We start from the raw sequence: 17297 nt of genomic DNA on the forward strand, positions 1-17297 counted from the left end.
GCAATAAGAGGGAGGACTGCCTATACTCAACCCATGCTCTTTGATCCTTCCTCATTCTCCAGAAGGACCAAAGACAAGAAGGGAGTTTTAATGTTGGCAAGTGAAAGAAAGCTAAGCACATTACAGGCTGACTGAGAGGAACTGAAAGCAGTCTGCCTATTCATGAGAGGTTTCTACTAGCCATGGTTTTCTAACTTCTCTTGGCAAGCAGCTCGGGCAGACACATTTCAGAGAAAGTGCTTCTAGTCCCGATTTTATTTAGTGTTTGGGACAGGACAGTGTGGACGTGGGGACTAGAAGGGACTTAATTGCACCTGCATTGTGCTGTCATTCTCACAGTGCTGTTGCAGATGGCCTGGCTGGGAGACAAAGGGAGCCTTAGCATTGCTTGTCTGGGTTAGATATCTGGGGCACACTCCTGGCAGGTTATCTGCTGGTCTCAAGGTTCAGGTTCAAGGGAAACCGTAGAGTAGTTGGCTTTATAGGCTGGTCCCTCTGCTTTCAGCTGCTGTGGAACCCAAAAGTGTTTTCCACTCTCTGTCTCCCATTGCTGTTGGTTTCATATAGATCATCCCTGGTCTGAAGCTTTGTGCAGCTGTAGGAGGGTCTTTGCCTTTGTGGCAGAAGGCACGTGCTGCTCCCTGTCACTGAGCCTTCCCCTCCCCCGGGCTTGGCTATCACTTATGCAACGTGATCTAACCCAGAGTGGCTGGGAACCGATGGTCCAGAGTTCATTTCCAGTTATTATTATAGTACAGTCAGGCTGGATCGAGGTACTCATTTCCAGCACAGAACATATACCCTTTGAAGGCACAAACAGCCTCCAGGGCAGTTTTACTGAGCTTCATACACAGGGGTTTCAGCTAAACAGCAAAAGCAAGTGAGAGTCAAAGCACTGCAAGAAGCTGGTTCAGGAGTCACCCACACTGACCTGTTCATCAGACACCCACACTGACCTGTTCATCAGACATCCACATGAACTGTTCATCAGACATCCACATGAACTGTTCAGGAGTCACCCACACTGAACTGTTCATCAGACATCCACATGAACTGTTCAGGAGTCACCCACACTGAACTGTTCATCAGGCATCCACACTGAACTAAGGTCCGTTTCGGTAGAAAAAGGCATGCAAGGAGGACTAAGCTCTCAACCAGCAGTGGAAGCTCCCCTTTCTAGAGCTGTTTAGAGTTCTTAGTTTCGCCTCAGTGTGTGTTTGAACCCTGGGCTAGGGCAGAGCTGAATAAATCAGCCAGAATGCCCGTGCTGGGCTGGCCCTCAGGCTGCAGTGGCCTGGCAGAGTGGCTGTTCTGCCTGGGATGGCCTGAGCAGTCCCAGCTCTGGTGTGTGGGTGTCACTACCCTGGAGTTCAGGCATCTAAGCCACTGCTAACCCAGGTAGTCATCTTAACTGCAATGCCTTTTTTCTCACAATCTAGAAGTCCTTCATGGACAGGATCACCCAAGGCCATAGCTCAGAAGGCAGGCACGTTCAGAAGCTGTTGGTGTGGTCTCCTAGCCTGGAGATTAAAGAAGCTGGACTAGGACAATCATTACCCTCAGAGGATGAACCTGTAGTGCAGGGGTACCATCTCTGCTGTTTGTGCAGAGCCTACAGTTCGTATGGAACTGGAGCCAAGACACAGCACTGAGTGAGGAGCACTAAAGCCTCCCTCAGCTGTACTTTGCTGCATCCTAATACAGCCTTCTGTGAAGATTTGAGGCTGAAGAGACATTTTGCACAGCTTGGTACCCGTCCTTGGGGATGAGGCTAACTGGTGTAATGGGCTCTGATTGCCTGTCCCAGCCCGTAATCAGTGAGCTCAGGCAGCTCATGGGTCAAACTCATGTCATAGGCTGTTAAATTCAGAGTTTAGTAGGGCAGCACAGCCAGTGGGGAAGGGGAACCTCTGAGCTGGACAAACAGGTCACACAGGTTTCCACACACTTTGTCCTGTGTGAGCAGAGCACCAAGGCTGCAGGAGCTGGATGCTTTCAGGTAGGAGCAGCACCAACACTTTGTAAGATCAAGGTTTAGTAGAGTTGAAGCTCCATCAAGTACTAGAGTGTTTGAGTTTAGTTTAGCAAGAATCCGTCAGAATTTGACTTCCTTGCAGTTAATTATTAAGTTCCTCCTACAAAGCACCACTGATGTAATTAAATTTAGTTTATAACCCAAGATTAATAGCTTCACTTTGGTCCTTACTATAGTCTTTCCTGGAGACACCAGCTTGGACATCATGATGTGAGCATTTGTGCCATCTTTAGGGAACAGAGGTCACATCCTGCTTTGTCTCTGCAGAGGTGACTCCTCCACTCCTGCTCTTCCTGTTGCCTCACTCTCTCAGCCCTTGGCCCTGCAGAGTAGCAGGGGAGTAGGAAGGAAGAACCAGTCCACTACAAAACCTCATTTAACACACAGTCAAGACACCCAGCAACTCAACAGCAGTTTTATAGCAGAGTAAAACACAGAGCTCACCTCATAACTTCAAAACAAAATCAGGAAAAAGCCATAAATAAAGCCTTTCTGCAACACCATCTTCTCCTTCACAGCCTTTCCCCATATCCCATGTTTAACCCAAACTTCTCCAGACTCCTTCATTCTCATTGCAATAACAGACTCCACCAGTGGGATGGTCCTGGGCTTTCAGAGAGGATTTTCTACCTGTAATCCACTGCAGGGAAGTACCTCCTGTGGGTTTGGGTGAGTGGCTATCCAGAGTGCTGTACTCCCTTGTTCCTAACTGCATAGCAGGGAATTTCTCAATTCCTGTTCACCCTCAGGAATCTTTAGCCTTCTGCAGTCAGTGAAGGGATACAGGAGGAGTGGGGGTACTTGTACACTAGGAAATCAGGAGTGCTTGGAGAAAGGACACTTAAGCTGAGGATACCTCAGGAATAACTGGATAAATTCAGAATGCTGTATTGACTGTCCTGTACCCTAACTGGGAGATGTGATTACTCATGGTGTTGCATGACAGCTGGTTTGGGAATACTGGGAATAAACTCCTGATGGAAGGCACATCTGAGACCTCCTGGGCTCTCTGCTCCCTTGCCTTTGCTTGCACTTGGAAGTCAGGGACACTGCCCAGAGGTTTGCCTGAGACTGGGATGCTCCTGATTTTGTGAGAGCAGGCAGGCTAACCCCAGGACATGGCACTGCAGAGAGGGGGGCACTGGAGTGGTGCTGGGTGGGTTTATGTGTCTGTGTGCTGAGAAGGAAGGAATGCTGACCAGGGAAGCAAACTCTGTGATTCCTACTGACAAATGGCATCCCCAGCCTGGAGGGAAGATAAAGCAAACTCCCACAGTCCACTGACTTTGTTTTACTTTTTAACTGTTCCAGGAGTCTCTCGTAGAGCTGAGCTGTGGGGGACCTGCTTTACCTGGCAGCTGAATCTCAGTTACGTGCACAGATTTTTCAGTCCTATATTTCGTGCCTCAGTGCCTGTACACAGCACTCTGGGAGCATTCCCCAAAACTGATGAGCAAACTGCAAATCTCTGATCTGGCTGCATGGCAGAACATACCAAAGCTTTTCTTTTTTCCTCTTGAAATCTGAACTAAGGAAGCTTGCTTTACAGGCTCAAAGCGTTTTGAACAGAGTGGGTTTTAGTGTATTTTGTTCTTCCTGACAATCCCAAAATGCAATCTCATAGCAGCTTGTTAAAATAAAGCTGTTCTGCTGTTTTAAAAGAGAGAATGTGGCAAGTTGCCACATTCCAGTTAAGCAATTTCCTATAGTTGACATTTTTTTTTAAAATGTGTGTTTTTTTCAGCCATGTCCCTCCTCCCTTTCACTGCAAGAAGCAAAAAAACCCCCCCACAACACAGAACCCCCCCCCCCCCCATTAATACTTGAAGCAAATTCCAATTCCTGAGTCTCATCCCTGGAGCAGAACACAGAGCCCTGGCACTGGGAACTGTAGTGTGTGGGGCAAACTGGAATTTTTAAGAACTCTGGCTTTGTTAGAAATAGCATTTTCCTTCATGGGGCTGGTAGATTTGCCCTTTTTTATTGCAACCAACCTCAAAAGCAACTCAGTTGTAGAATTTTTGGGAATCCCACCCTGACAGATTTCAGTGCCAGAGGAATGAGCAGGTGGTTGTGAGCCACGCACTGCTGGGCCTCATGCTGTTCCAGGCTGAAGCAGTGAGGCTCACTCCAAATGCCACGTTCCTCCTCCCTGGAGGGGGGGTGGGAAGGGCCTTGCTGAATTCTGTGGGTGGATGTGCATCCTGAGAAATTGGGGTTTGGCAGGTGCACACAGGAACTGAGGGACTGATTGGAGAGCATCTGCTGAGTAATCAAAAAGGAGGGGCAGGCAGGTCCTCAAGGTAGTGAGTAATGCTACAGCTTCCTAGTTTTGGGTGACTGTGCTCAGTCCTCTCCCCTTTCTCTTCTCAATCAGAAGATGATTGGCAGTGGCAGTGTTGTAGGGGCAAGACTGGACATGCAGGGTTTTTGATGGCAGGCCCTGGCAATGGGCACCAGGACATGGAACACCAGGAGCTGAGGAGTGGCCTGGGCAGCCACAGTGCTGGTGTGGAGCTCCCAACCCCTGCCTGTGTGACCTGACTGAGCACAGGGCTCTGATGTCAGCTCTGCTGGGGGGGCACAGGCAGCACCTAATCCAGCATTCTGGGAAATCAGGGCATCTGGAAGTTTCGGATCATTTTAGTGTTCTTGGAATCAGATCACGGCTGGAAAGCTAATAGTAATCTGCTGCTAATTATTTGCACGTTCAAGATTATACTGTAAACAATCTAGTTGAATTTATAAATTCCCTTTGCCAAAACACAAAAGAGATATAAGACTCTGAAGGAAGGATGGAGGGAGAAAGGTTCTTGTTTAAGATATTTTGGACTCAGAAGCAGATTCTAAGGCAGGACTCCGGACACGTAGGGAATTTTGTTCACTTATCCTGGGATGGCTGAGCAGATGTAAGTTTTGTATCTGTGGGAATCCTCAGACAGCCGAGCTGTGGAAGGAGAGGTGATGTGCTCTCTTTTCAAACAAGCCAGATATTGTGTGGCACTGACTTTGTGCCTGTGAGACAGGTAAGCAGCTCTGTGCTGGGTCCCTTCACCATGTGTAGGCCTTCACTGTGCTGCTCTTGGAGGAGTGTTTTGTATCACACCTGGCAGGAGGTGTAGTAGAGTCTCAATGGCAGGTGTGGCATTGCATCCTTGGGAATTCAGGGTTTTCAGTAATGCCTAATGTATCCATGTGCCTTTTGGAGAGATCAAGATGAAGTACTGTAAATGACAAAACCATGAGTGATCTTTGCAGAACGATGAAGAGCTGCTTGGCTGCAGTGAAAAATCTCAGCTCTTATGGCATGAATTCGTGTCCAGCACTCAGAACTGTTCACAGGCAGAGAAATACAACACAGAATCCCTTTGTGTTCCCCCTGCTCCTTAGGAGGGGAGGATTTCCATGACAGAGTAGCACACAGGCTGTTACAATGGCTTTTTCTTTCCTCCTAGGCAGTTATGTTTTTGTGTCCTTTCTGTCGCTGTGGCTCAGGGCAGTGAGTCCCTCCTGCTCTGAGCAGGGGGAGCTGAAACTGCACCCAGAGCCTGCTCAGCTGTGCTCCAGCACACAATGGGAGGAGATGCTTTAAGACAAAAGGGATGTAACTAAGCACATGTAATGCAGCGGGGTGGTGAAGGAGTATTCTGGAGTGTTTCCTAAAGAGCCTGCAGAGCATGGACAGTGAAAGGTGTAAAGCAGAGAAATGCAATGAAGGCAAGCAAGCGTATAAATCGCTTTGCAGAAATGGGATTGTTTTCTAAATTGTGGAAGTGATGGAAAATGTGAGAACTTTTCTGCTCCAAAGGCCTTTTTCCAGTCCCCAACTGGAGTGAAAAGTCAGGCTCAGACTTTTCACAAATTCTGCATAAAATAATTTTTGGATGCACGAGAAAAATGCTTAAACTCTAATCCTGAACTGGCATATTTCCTTCTATTGTACATTTAATGCAGAAGTGAAGTATTTTTAAATGTAGGTTTTTATTAGAAAAATATGTTCTGAGAACTTTAATTTGGTTCCATAGAATGCTTTGAAAATGAGAAACTTGCCTGAAACACTTTCATGGAAAAGTCTTGGTTTCAGCAAACGGTGACAACAAACTTGTCTTAAACAAACAAAACCAAAGAAAATCCAACCTCAGCCCCCACCTCCTGTTCTGCTCAGGCACAGAGACAAATGTGCTGTGTGAAGTTTATGTGGAATTCACAAAAGTAATGGATATTGTATCTGCCTGAAAATGCTGAGCTTGGAGTTTGTTATCTTTGTATTTGTGATCTTTTTTCAAGTGTTGATTCAAATCTTTCCAGGCTGCTGTATGATGCCAAGTAGCTGTTGCAGAACTGGCTAGTTTATGGCTGCTTATCAGTCCCCTCTGTATTTTTTCTCATACAACTATTACTGGGTTGGCAACTGCATTTTCCTCTACTTCCTAAGTGGGCATAACATGGTTTAGGTGAAACTCTCAGAGTCACATGAAAAAATGAGTTCAGGTGTCTCCACTCTAAATCCTGTATTTGTACTTAAGCAAACGATAGAAACCCCACGTGGTTGCTAAGGGCAAATGTGAACCAGTAAGAGAGAGCCCCAAAGAGATTTTGGGAAAAACAAAATGTGAGCAGTGAGCCATGGCAGCTTTCTCACGCAGTGTCTGTGAAAAGAGAAATGTGACCCCAGTCCTTGCCAAAATAGCTCCATTCTTTCTAGCAGAAAGCCAATAATTTGGAGCATTTCACAGAATAAGGTTTCTTAGCAAAGATTCCCAGGGTGCAGAGACAGAACGTCTTCAGCTCCAAGACCTGCAACCTGCTCCTACAGAGACTTAACATTTTTCTGTACAGACCTCTTCCCCAAAGCCCAGACCAGCAGCAGTCTGCAAAACTGAGTGTCAGGGGGAGGAGGGAAAGGTGGAACTCTTGAAGTGCTCAAATAATTGAGTGAAACAGCAGAGGATTTGATTTGGTTTGTTTTGTTTCCTTCCCTTGGTCTGCTAATAAGCCCGAGTGCTGCAGAACAAGCAGCTAATCTGTCTCATTCCTCAGCCAGTACGTGAGGGAATGGAAGAGACTAAAGGTTTGTGCATGGATTTTATCGAGGCTACAGAAATAGAAATGTGTAAGACAAAAGGGAGATGGTTGGGAAGGCGAGGGGAAGAGCAGTGTGTTAGGGACAGCACCGTGGGCAGTAAACTGCCCCATTAAAGGAGCTTGGTTCCTCCTCTCAGTGCCCTCAGAATGGATGGGGAGTGGCCAGGCCAGGCATGAAGGTGTTCCCTCAGACCTCCCTGCCCGGGAGAGCTGGGGGTGCTCAGGACCTTGCAGAGGGAGGCTTGCAATGAGGAAAGGGAAGTGCAGGAATATGACGGGGACCTACAATTAGTCATTCCCTTCCTGACCTTGCCGAAGGAAATGTCTGGCTTTACATTCTCTGCTGTAAACTCTCCTCCTTTATTTGGCTGTAAGTTTACACATGCACAGATTGGTGGTGTCTTCATTTCCACCTCCCCTGCCATCAGTCAGATATACCTGAGAGTTCTTTTACAGCTGTGTGATTAGTGCAGTCGTAAAAATTATGGAGGATATTCTCTCTAAAGGCACTTTAAGTTTTGAATTTTACAGAGAGATCCATGAGTTGTAACACAACTTCCATCCCCAGAGCATGGCCTGGTGCTTTCCAGATCCTGAACCTTCTGTAGTCTTTCTCCCTGTCACTTGCTGCCTTCTGACACAGGGGATTGTGGGTCGTTGTTTTCATTATGGGAGGAGAGATACAGTGGGTTTGCAAAGATACTGAATAATTACAGTTAGAGAGGCACAGTATTAGTGTTATCTTTGGGCTGCATTCACCTCTGGAGGACTGTGTGGGCTACGGCAGGGAGTTATACAAGTGATTGTTTACTGCAGTGCTTTGAGAAGCCTGGGTGGTGTTGGGATCTGAGCACCCGACAGACTCGTAGCACAGGGTGCACTCTGACTGACCAGGAACTAACCCTGAGCACAGGGTGCACTCTGACTGACCAGGAACTGAGCCTTGTCCACGCTCAGACCACCCTCAGACCACACAACCACCCCTGTCTGTCAGCTCCTAATGCCGCTGAGGGCTCCGGGAATCCGGCCTGCAGGGCTCTGCTTAGGAGCCTGCAAGAAATAGGAAGGATTTGAGCCTACAGTTCCCCAACTGTCAAGAAAGATATATTCAGGGCAGATCTTTGCTTGGGGCAGGGAGATGGCAGTCTTTGATTTCTTGAGGCTCTCCAGATTTCTGTCAGTGCTGTTGTGATGCAGGTCAGTGTCTCAAACGATGTAGAGTCCCTAGAAGGGATCTCAGGAGAACCTTTCCGATGTCTTGCCAAAGAGAGAAGCTTCCCCCTAGTCCTTTTCTGACAGATGTCTGTTAACTGTTGTTGAAGCCCTTGGTTTAGGGCCAAGACTATTGAACTGGTCTTTGTGAAGCGTGAGCTGTGGGTTCTGGACTGATGGTGATACTCTCCCAGATAGAGCTATTGGAGATTTGGTTGTACCTGCCAGGTACAGGATCTGGGAGCTCTGGAGAAGGAGTCAAATGAGTAGGACAGAAGGTGAGCTGTGCTTGGACAGAAGTATTTGTCCCAGCAGGGTAAATCCGTGAGCCTGGTGATGGCCATGCACAAATTTCATGAGGAATAAGAAACCTCCACGGGTCTGTGGGTCAGTTTGGAGTCATGATATCCTTTGGTATAGGCTTGGTGCCAGAGGAAGTTCCTGTGCCCCGTAGGGAAATACAGCTAAGCCTAATGAAGCATGGCTGAGGTGAAGAAGCTCACTGGGTGCTGGAGAGCTGTGAGATGAGAGCAGGCAGAGCTGCAGAGCTGAGGTGGCAGCAGCAGGGCAGCTCAGCAAGTGGCAGGTACAGTTCTGGGTCTTGCAGAGCATTCTCAGTCATTCTGTTGCAGTTGCATGTCCTCAGGTTGTAAAGAAAGGGGGAGGACTTTCATTTTCAGTGTTCAGTGGGTGTGAAATCTCTGATATTTAAGCAGAGGACTGTTCCTGTAGCTGCATTAGGCTGAAATCTTTGAAGAGAATCACGTTATCAGGCCCAGGGAACCACTTGATTGTGCAGTTTCATCCTCCCACTCTTAGCTGGGAAGACCTCAACTGAGTGTTTATAGCCTCAGTCACTGGGAGTGTGAAAAAGAGAGGAGGGGAGAGAAAAGGAGTGGTATGTGGCCTCCAAGTGACCCAGAAATGATGCTGTCTGCATCATCTGACAAAGCAGAAATAACATACTGTAGTGTTTGGGCAGTGGCTATTGTGTCAGCCTCAGGCATGACTGAGAGTTCAAAGGAAAATCCATCCATCTGGTGTTCCATCCCTCCCTACCCCTCCAGCTCTCTGTGCTTGTATTTTCTAATTCCTCTCAAGGCTTCCCCCCTCCAGCATACCTTGCCTGTACACTTTCCTGCTGGCTTGTGCTGGGTGCTGTGTGCAGGGTTTGTTTAGCAATGCATTGAGAAACTATTTCCTTTCCTGCTCTGAGCAGAGCAGGTCCCTCGGCAGCAGCCGGGGCTCTGCAGGAGCCGCTCTTGGGGCGGAAGCTGCGAGCGGGGCTGGCACCGACACTGCCCCACACCCTGAGCTGGGAGGGGGGACTGCGGGGTGGAACTGCCAGCCAGGTTCTTCTTCCCATCCCTGCCAACCCTCTGACAGCCTCTGCTTGGCAGCAGCTCGGTCGCAGTCCCTGCTGCCGGAGCCAGTGGTCGGAGCAGGGCACTGGAAGGGCTTTCAGGAACTGTTTTTAGAGCTGCTCCTTCACTTGGTGCAAATTATTTTTAATCCTTCTTCCTCTTTCTTGTTTTTAACTAGGTGCTACCACATGGGGGCCTGTGAGAGTGTCAGTGTTGCTGAGGTGCTTGTGGCATTCAAAGCAGTGGCACTGTTCTGCAGCCTGTCCTGTTCCAGGGGCTGTGCCTGTGGTGCAGCACAGCAGACACTCCATACCTGGAGCCTGTGGTTGCACATGTGTGATCACTGGAGAGAAACAGGCCTAAGGAAGGAAATACTGTGGCTACTGTTCTAGCACAGCTAGAACCAGAAACCAGGCCTCACATTTTTAACAGAAGTCCTGCTCATTGCCATGGTTCTTGCTGGATGAGTCAGCTGGGTTCTAGTAAGACAATGTGAATTCCACAGACTGCAGGTCAGTGTCCACCATGTAAGTGAGCCCCTTTTCTCAGGTACTGCCTCAAAGAAACAAATGAGTCTGCCACCAGATATTTCTCTGATACCTTGGTCATGCTCATGGTCATAATATCATCCTTTAGTAGCCTCAGTTATGTTGTTTTTGAGGGCAAAGGCATGTGGGTGACAAACTGAGTGACCTCATTGTTTTAGGATACAAATAATTCCTTGAAATTAAATGTGTTTTGCATATGTTCTTCTTTAGGTTCTGTATTTTGCTCCTGTGCAGCCCCTGTGCTTGCCTTGGAAAGAGCTTTTTGAATTCCATGCTGACCTCAAGGTTGCTTGGAAGTTTGTAAGATTGTAAGACTCTCCAGCTGAATCCTGCATTATCTGAGTGTTCCTAATGGAAGCACAGATGGGAGGAATAGTTTTGTGTGGTTGAACAAAATGTTCTATGAAAAAGATTGGGTTGGATTCACTGCAAAATGAGTATGTTGTGTGAAAAGGGTACAGACCCACTCTATCCATCTTGCCAAGCAGATTCGGGTTTAAAACAGTCAAAATCAGGCATTGGTTCAGTTCTCACTATACTGGAAAGGGAACAGTCCACACTGTTGTAATGTATCTTTACACTTACACACAGCACACAGGGGCAGAGCAGCACTGACCCTGTCCTGCTGGGCTGTGCCAGGGGGTCAGGGAGGGTTGGTTCCTCCTGTGACCACCTGCCCGGGGGCTGACTGAGCTCTCCAGGCCCCAGGCTCTGCCCCAGCTCACAGCTTGCGGTATAAAACTGAAATACTCTTCCCATCCCTGGATCAACCAGCTGCACCTTTTTTCACTTTAAACTCGATGACTTTGAGAAAGTGCCCTCAAGTGCACTCACATGCTGCTGCTCTCCCAATGGCTGGGGAGATCTTTATCAGTTTCTCACATGGTTGCCGAGCATGACTTCAGACACAAATTTGGCAAGTCCAATTCTGACCTTTTTATGTTCGCTTCAGTGCTCAGGTTGCCTAAGAGGTTTTTTTTTGCTCTGACCTAGGGTTTGTGTATATAATGGCACTGGGGAAAATAGATAAGAGTCAGCTAAAGGTGTGAAGTGAATCCACTTTCACTGGATGCCCTCAGATGACTCATTTGACTTTCCCCAGTGCCCCATGCAGATAAACTCTGAGTTTAGAAGTTTTGTCTTCTGTTTCAGGGGGCAGAAATGCAGAACCTCCCTCCCTCTGTGGTGCTGGTCTGGCCAGTGCAGTGTCCTGCTGCAGCAGGAGCTGCAGTGATGCTTCAGAGGCTGCTCCCTGCCCCCTGGGCTGCTTCTTGGCAGGAGGTTAATAGAGCAGTTCCTTCCTGATTAATTCCTGTCTGAGGCAAGATAGATGATTTGCATTTCTCTTAGCCACATGTAAGAGCTGGGCCATACATTGATCTGATCCTTTTAAAGCTGAGCCAGCAGCTCGGTAGATTGCAGGGCAGGAAGGATTGGTGTCAGCTCACATTTACTGTCTGCTGCCAGGCTCCCCGAGATTTCACCTCCTGGGACAGGGGCAACAGGATCTGCTTTGGAACATGTGCTGGATTTGTTGATTAAATGATGACAGTTGTTTGGTTTGGGTATTGACAAACCCCTCTTCTAAACATTGCAAATGTTTCAAGTCAACAAGAAAAGTTGCAGGCTTCAGAGAGCAGATTACCAGTTTTGTGAAAGTGTGGAAACATGGCATTTGGTTGTGAAATGTATGATTGAATCAAACTTGGTCTCCAACTGTTGATATTCTGAAGAAATTTCAGCTGGCACTTTGGCATAGCAGAGTCCCTGTGCCTGTCCCCAGGTTGTTTTATTTATAATTTCCATTCTGTGCCTTGGTTTTCCCTTTTTGGTTTTTTGATGGAAAAGAATTATTTTTGCTGCATTTAGAGGGTATTTCAAGACATGTGGATTAAAAGCATGAGAATAAGCTACGAAAAAGGCAAACTCTTTTAGCTTCTGCTCCTTTCTCCTTGTGTATTTGGATCGAGTGCATTGATTTCAGACTGATTAGGTTTTGGCCAAGTGCAAAAGCTGCAATGGGTTAATGCCTTTTAATGACTGCTGGAACAAGATGCCACTTTTCTAAACATGAATAAAACATAATCAACAAGAAGCTGGGAGAGGGTTGATCCCCAAATGCATGAAATGTAATTTCTCTGGTGAGGCACCATAACTATTGACTTTGTCTGACAAATGTTAAGTTGGAATGTGATTTCTGATCAATTAACCAGAGGTCAGAAATACCTGGGCTGCAGTTTGAATACAGAATTCTTCCAGCTCACCCTTGCAATATCTCCTGAATTCTGCGCTGTCTGTGATCTGGTTTTACAGATGCCATTGCTTTCCTGTGCCATGGCTGCAGGACTGCAGCTGAAAAACTTGCTGGTGTTTGCTCTTTGTTTATCGTTGTTTGAATGTCCCAACTGTTGGCTTGAGGTCATGGATACGGGCAAACTTGTGTCTCAAGAGAGCTGCTGTTTATTTTGTATGAATAAATATAAAAGTACAAGCATGGCAGTTTTCTCCTAAACTTCTGGGGCCTGATTCTCATCTGTGCTGTAAAGGGGTATTTTAAAAGCACTGCAGGGAGATGAACATGCATCCAGGAGCACCTTGCAGCACGTGCACCTCTCAGAGCAAGTGAGGTCTGGGTGTCCTGGCCAGCAGCCAGAGCAGGAGGGCTCTGCCCTGGGAACAGCACTTTGCTCCAGCTGCTCCTGGCTCAGCTCTTGTCCTTTCCCAGCTCTCTGGGTTTAAGGCAGTTGGAGTATTGCTGCTTCTGGTGTGGGGTTTGCCATTTGTGCTGAGTAGGACGTGCCATTTAGCAAGCAGGCAGTGAGTAGCTGCTATTGGCTTTATCTCTCAGTCTAGTTTGTGGCTGGAGACCTGCGTGCTGGTTGTGGGTTTTTATGTGCGTCACTGAACCCAGAATTTTTATTATATTCTCAGAAAAGGGTTTTGCAACAGCTCAGCTATTAAAGCCAAACCATGTAGTTTAGTTAAAAGTCTGGGCAGGAAATAACAAAATGAAATTCATCCTAGGGGAGAAGCGTGGTGCATGGAGGGTGGGAAGAGAATGCAAATATACTATTTATAGGACTAGGGGAAAACAAATTTGGACTTGAGGAGTAAATGCAAAGGAGTTATCCTGGGAAAACCAGCCTTGGCCATCTAAGACACTAAGATCTTTGTTGTCAGACTGCTTGTCCATTTTGGAGAATTGTTGTTTTCTTACATCCCAACAGAGAAGTTTGACATTGAAATCTGTGCTGCATAGAGTCCCTTCCAGCAGTGTCCTTTAGGAGTTGGGGCCATGGATGAGACTTGGGAAGTGAAAGGAACCTGTATTTTTTTAAGCAGTACGAAAATAGCTGAAGCCGGCGCCTGCTCCAGGGAGTTCCTGTGGGACGGGCAGAGCTGCTGCAGGGAGGGAGGGAGAGATTGCTTCATGTGCCTCTGGTCAAACAGCAGGTCAGTGGCAGAGCTAGGAGTGCAGCCCAGCTCTGTGACATGTGATGCTTCTGGTGTTACACTGCAGTTGGTGGGGAGAACTGGTACTGGGGAATGCAGGAGTAGTGACTGTCCCTCAGCAGTGACCTGCCTCGAAGCAGCATGCTGTCCTCAGACACTGCTCACTGGAATAGGACAATGTGGGGCATATATTTCTGGATCATTTCTTTACCTAATTTGTGATTTTTCATTTATACATAGATGCTAAATCCCTCCTGCCTTCTTGGAACAGATTCCGACACCTTCTGTGCTTGCAGTTCCCTGCTTTGTACTGGATCATGTGCTGCTTTTAGGGCATTTGCTTATAATTAGTGTTCCATATAACTAAGTGTGGATCTCTAGCTCCCAGCCCTTCTTCCAGGAAAAATAAACCTTGCCTGATGGGAGATCCTACACTAAAATAACAGGTTACAGTCAGACTGCAGAGCTGAGCTGCTGCTTTACACACAGGCTGTGCCAGTTCCAAAATCACTTGCTTCTGTCCCGAGGTGCTCCATGGCCCTGAGGTGTGCCCGGGAATGGGGAGGGTGAGGTGGCCCAGGGGCAGCAGCACAGCACAGCACAGTGCCCTGGGAATCCCACGGCTCACAAACACACGGGAGCTGTTTGCCTTCGGCGGGATGTTGGGGTTGTAGTTTGTGTATCAAAATGCATATTGGCATTGACCCTTCCTTCAGGTGGCCTCTGGAAGAAGAGAAGGCTTGGGTGAGTCTTGCCTTCCTTCTCTTTTCCATGACATAGCTATTGCACAGTTGGGAAGCTGGGTTTCGTTTGTGGGGGCTGATTTCTGGCATGCTGGGGGCTGTTGAGAAGAGAAGGCCTCAAACTTCCTGCAGCCTCTGTCTGCCTTTGGCCCTTGCCCATCCACTCATACCAGTTCTTCCTTGCTCCTATCACCACCATTCCCAATCCATGTTTTTGGTTAACCTCACTGCAGCCACTGGGTTGCTAAGACCCTCTTCCCTGAGAGCAAGAGACCTCTCTCATCAGGGCTTTGACTCTCCTGTCCCTGTCTTTACCTGCAGCCAAGTCCCTTTTTCTCATTCTAATCTCTCCCTCCCTAATGTCTTCTGAGGGAAAAAGTCAGGAAGCAAACATGATACATTTGGAGGCACTAAAAACAGAGTCAAGTATCCTGAGTGTAACGAAATCCCAACATTGAGAATGTAGGTTTCTCCTGGTAAAATGGAATTTTAGGACAGATAGACAAACATCACAGTCAGGATCCATGACAGTGTTCAGTCTAAACTGTGGAACAATTGCTTTAGCTGTGGGAGACTAATTCCAGCTCCCTGATGTGGGGGTTCCCCCAGCTGCGCCAGGCAGGTGCAGAGTACAAAAGCACACCAAGAAAGAAAATTTAAACCAAGCTCTTAGCAGGAAAATACTCAGAACAGCATCTCCAAGCCCCTTTCCAACACGGCTGTGAACAGGAGAGCTCTCTGGACAGGCTGTTGTGGGAAAGGATGTGTGATAATGAGGAAGCAGAAGGTCACAACTAAGGCAGCTGGTGACACGTGTGTGCCCCCTTCCCGCTCTTGAGCTGACTGAAGGAACCAAGCTCCTGTCCTCTAGGGCCATGGGAATTCAGGGCCCTGTTCAGCTGAAGGTGTGGAGGGAGGAGAGCTGGGAGCAGGTCTGGAGCACAGGTAATAGCAGTGTTTCAGTCACAGATGCCCCAGCACACCTTGCTGACCCAGCACACGGGCTGCCTTGGCTCTGCCTGGTGCAGGGCACGGGCTCGTGACAGCCCCTGGTGCTCGTGACAGCCCCTGGTGCCCGTGACAGCCCCTGGTGCCCGTGACAGCCCCTGGTGCCCATGGCCCTGCTGAGCCCAGGGCCAGTCCCTCCGGAGCTCAGCTGGCCTTGGCTCGCCCTGCCCTGCCCTGCAGCCAGAGGAACCAGACAAGGGGGTAAAAAAGGAAGTGCTGTCAGCTCCTTTATGTAAAAAGAGGTACTGAGACTGAGAACAATTGAGTGGGATTTCCAAGGTAATTTCTTGTAGGCCTTGTGCTCCAAAGCCATGTTAGGAAGTTGTGGTGAAAAGGTTCCTCTGGTGTCAGCAGGCTGGTCAGTATGGATGAGGAGGGATGGCTGAATTTCTAGGCAGCAGTCCTGTATTGCACAGCTGCCTCTCCTGGGAATGGTGCTGCTGTGCCTCGCTGTGGGCATGGCAGGGAGACTTTGGATCACTTTGGGATTCACACACTTTGATAAATCTCAAACTTCGCGGCACTGCTGTCAGAGTTCAGTGTGTGGGCAGAGACAAACTTGTTACACCTGATAAGGTGTAAGGGGTTGGATTGCTCATAACACAAACCCTCAGTTAGCTTCATAGGAAAGCACTTGAACCCTAAGAGGAGAGACATTATAATGGCCAAAGAATCCATGTTTGTTTTTTTCTTTACATTCTTAGTCTGATCTTGTCCCAAATGGTAAAATTTGTTGACTAAGAACATGTTTTGGTTTATAAATCACGGATCAACTAACTTGCTTTAAGGCATTGTTTTGTTAGGAAGGTTTTGAAGCTTAAGCCTGCCCCATGGGAATGTGTGACACAGTGAGCAATCTTTGGAGAGTATTTGCTTTCTGATGAGCAAACATCAGACACAAATAATATTCCTTCTTGCTGTCTTATTCTTCTGTGCCCAAAGTGAAGAATTCTGTGTAGTGCATTTGCCACAAGATGGTCAGGTGATAAACGCTTTGGAATAAAACTTTAGAATAGAATAGAAGATGGTCAGCAATCAGCTAGTCCAACTGCCTGAATTTTTGTTCTTTTAAGTTAACTGCTTTTAATGTTGATTTTTTTAGTAGAAATGCCCATCAGATAACAGCCTCAGAGTCTGTGGGTACTTTGGCTATTCCTGCCTCACTGATCTTCTAGACCAAATGAAGACCAGATGTAAGAGAATTCAACAAACACGCAGGACCAAGGGACGAGCAGGCAGATGGCCCTGCAGGTTGGGCTCGTGCTGCCCACAGCATCCCCAGAGAGGTCCTGTGGACATGTGCAGTGCCTTCAAATGAGTGTAATTCATTGTTTCAAACGGTTGGGATCCCTTGTGTATTTTGGCGAGACACTCAGGCTCTGCACAGCACTGTTGTTGATGGGGGGTTAGAGCAGAGTCTTGCAGGGATGGGCCCTGCAGGGTCCTGCCTTGTGCTGGAATGTTGGAGAGCAGAGCTGCTCGCAGTGAGGGAGATGCACTGGATGGATTCCCCTGAGTGCTCAGAGGAGTATGTCAGTGTTCTGTCCTGAAGGAGCCCTGCTCACACACCAGCAGCCCTTTGCACCAGCCCTGCCTGGGGGGTGACAGTGTCCCAGGGACTGAGGCTGGGCTGTGTTGTCCCCACAGGTGAAGCTCATCGACTACATCCACCGGCAGCGGCAGTGCAAGCTGAGCGTGCCCCTGAGCGACAGGACGGCCGAGCTCAACAGCTACCCCCGCTTCCACGACTGGCTGGACATCGTCAACGTGAGGAAAGAGGTCGTGCAGGTAAGGAGGGGAAGGCAGCCCTCAGCACGGAACCCTCCTGGCTCTTCAGAACATTCCAGGC

The 17297-nt window shown here is 48.0% G+C and overlaps 1 protein-coding gene across 3 annotated transcripts in view; it reads left to right on the top strand.

The window, feature by feature from the left end:
• The window catches only part of KSR1 (kinase suppressor of ras 1), a 54319-nt gene that overhangs the window by 12527 nt on the left and 24495 nt on the right, over nucleotides 1-17297 (top strand). For all 3 annotated transcript variants that reach the window (XM_017821627.1, XM_017821625.1, XM_017821626.1), the window contains exon 2: nucleotides 17096-17236. The gene's annotated coding sequence lies outside the window, so the exon portion shown is untranslated. The remainder of the gene's footprint in view (nucleotides 1-17095; nucleotides 17237-17297) is intronic.

This window comes from Lepidothrix coronata, unplaced genomic scaffold, assembly GCF_001604755.1.
Source record: "Lepidothrix coronata isolate B3197 unplaced genomic scaffold, Lepidothrix_coronata-1.0 Scaffold91, whole genome shotgun sequence".
NCBI lineage: Eukaryota > Metazoa > Chordata > Aves > Passeriformes > Pipridae > Lepidothrix > Lepidothrix coronata.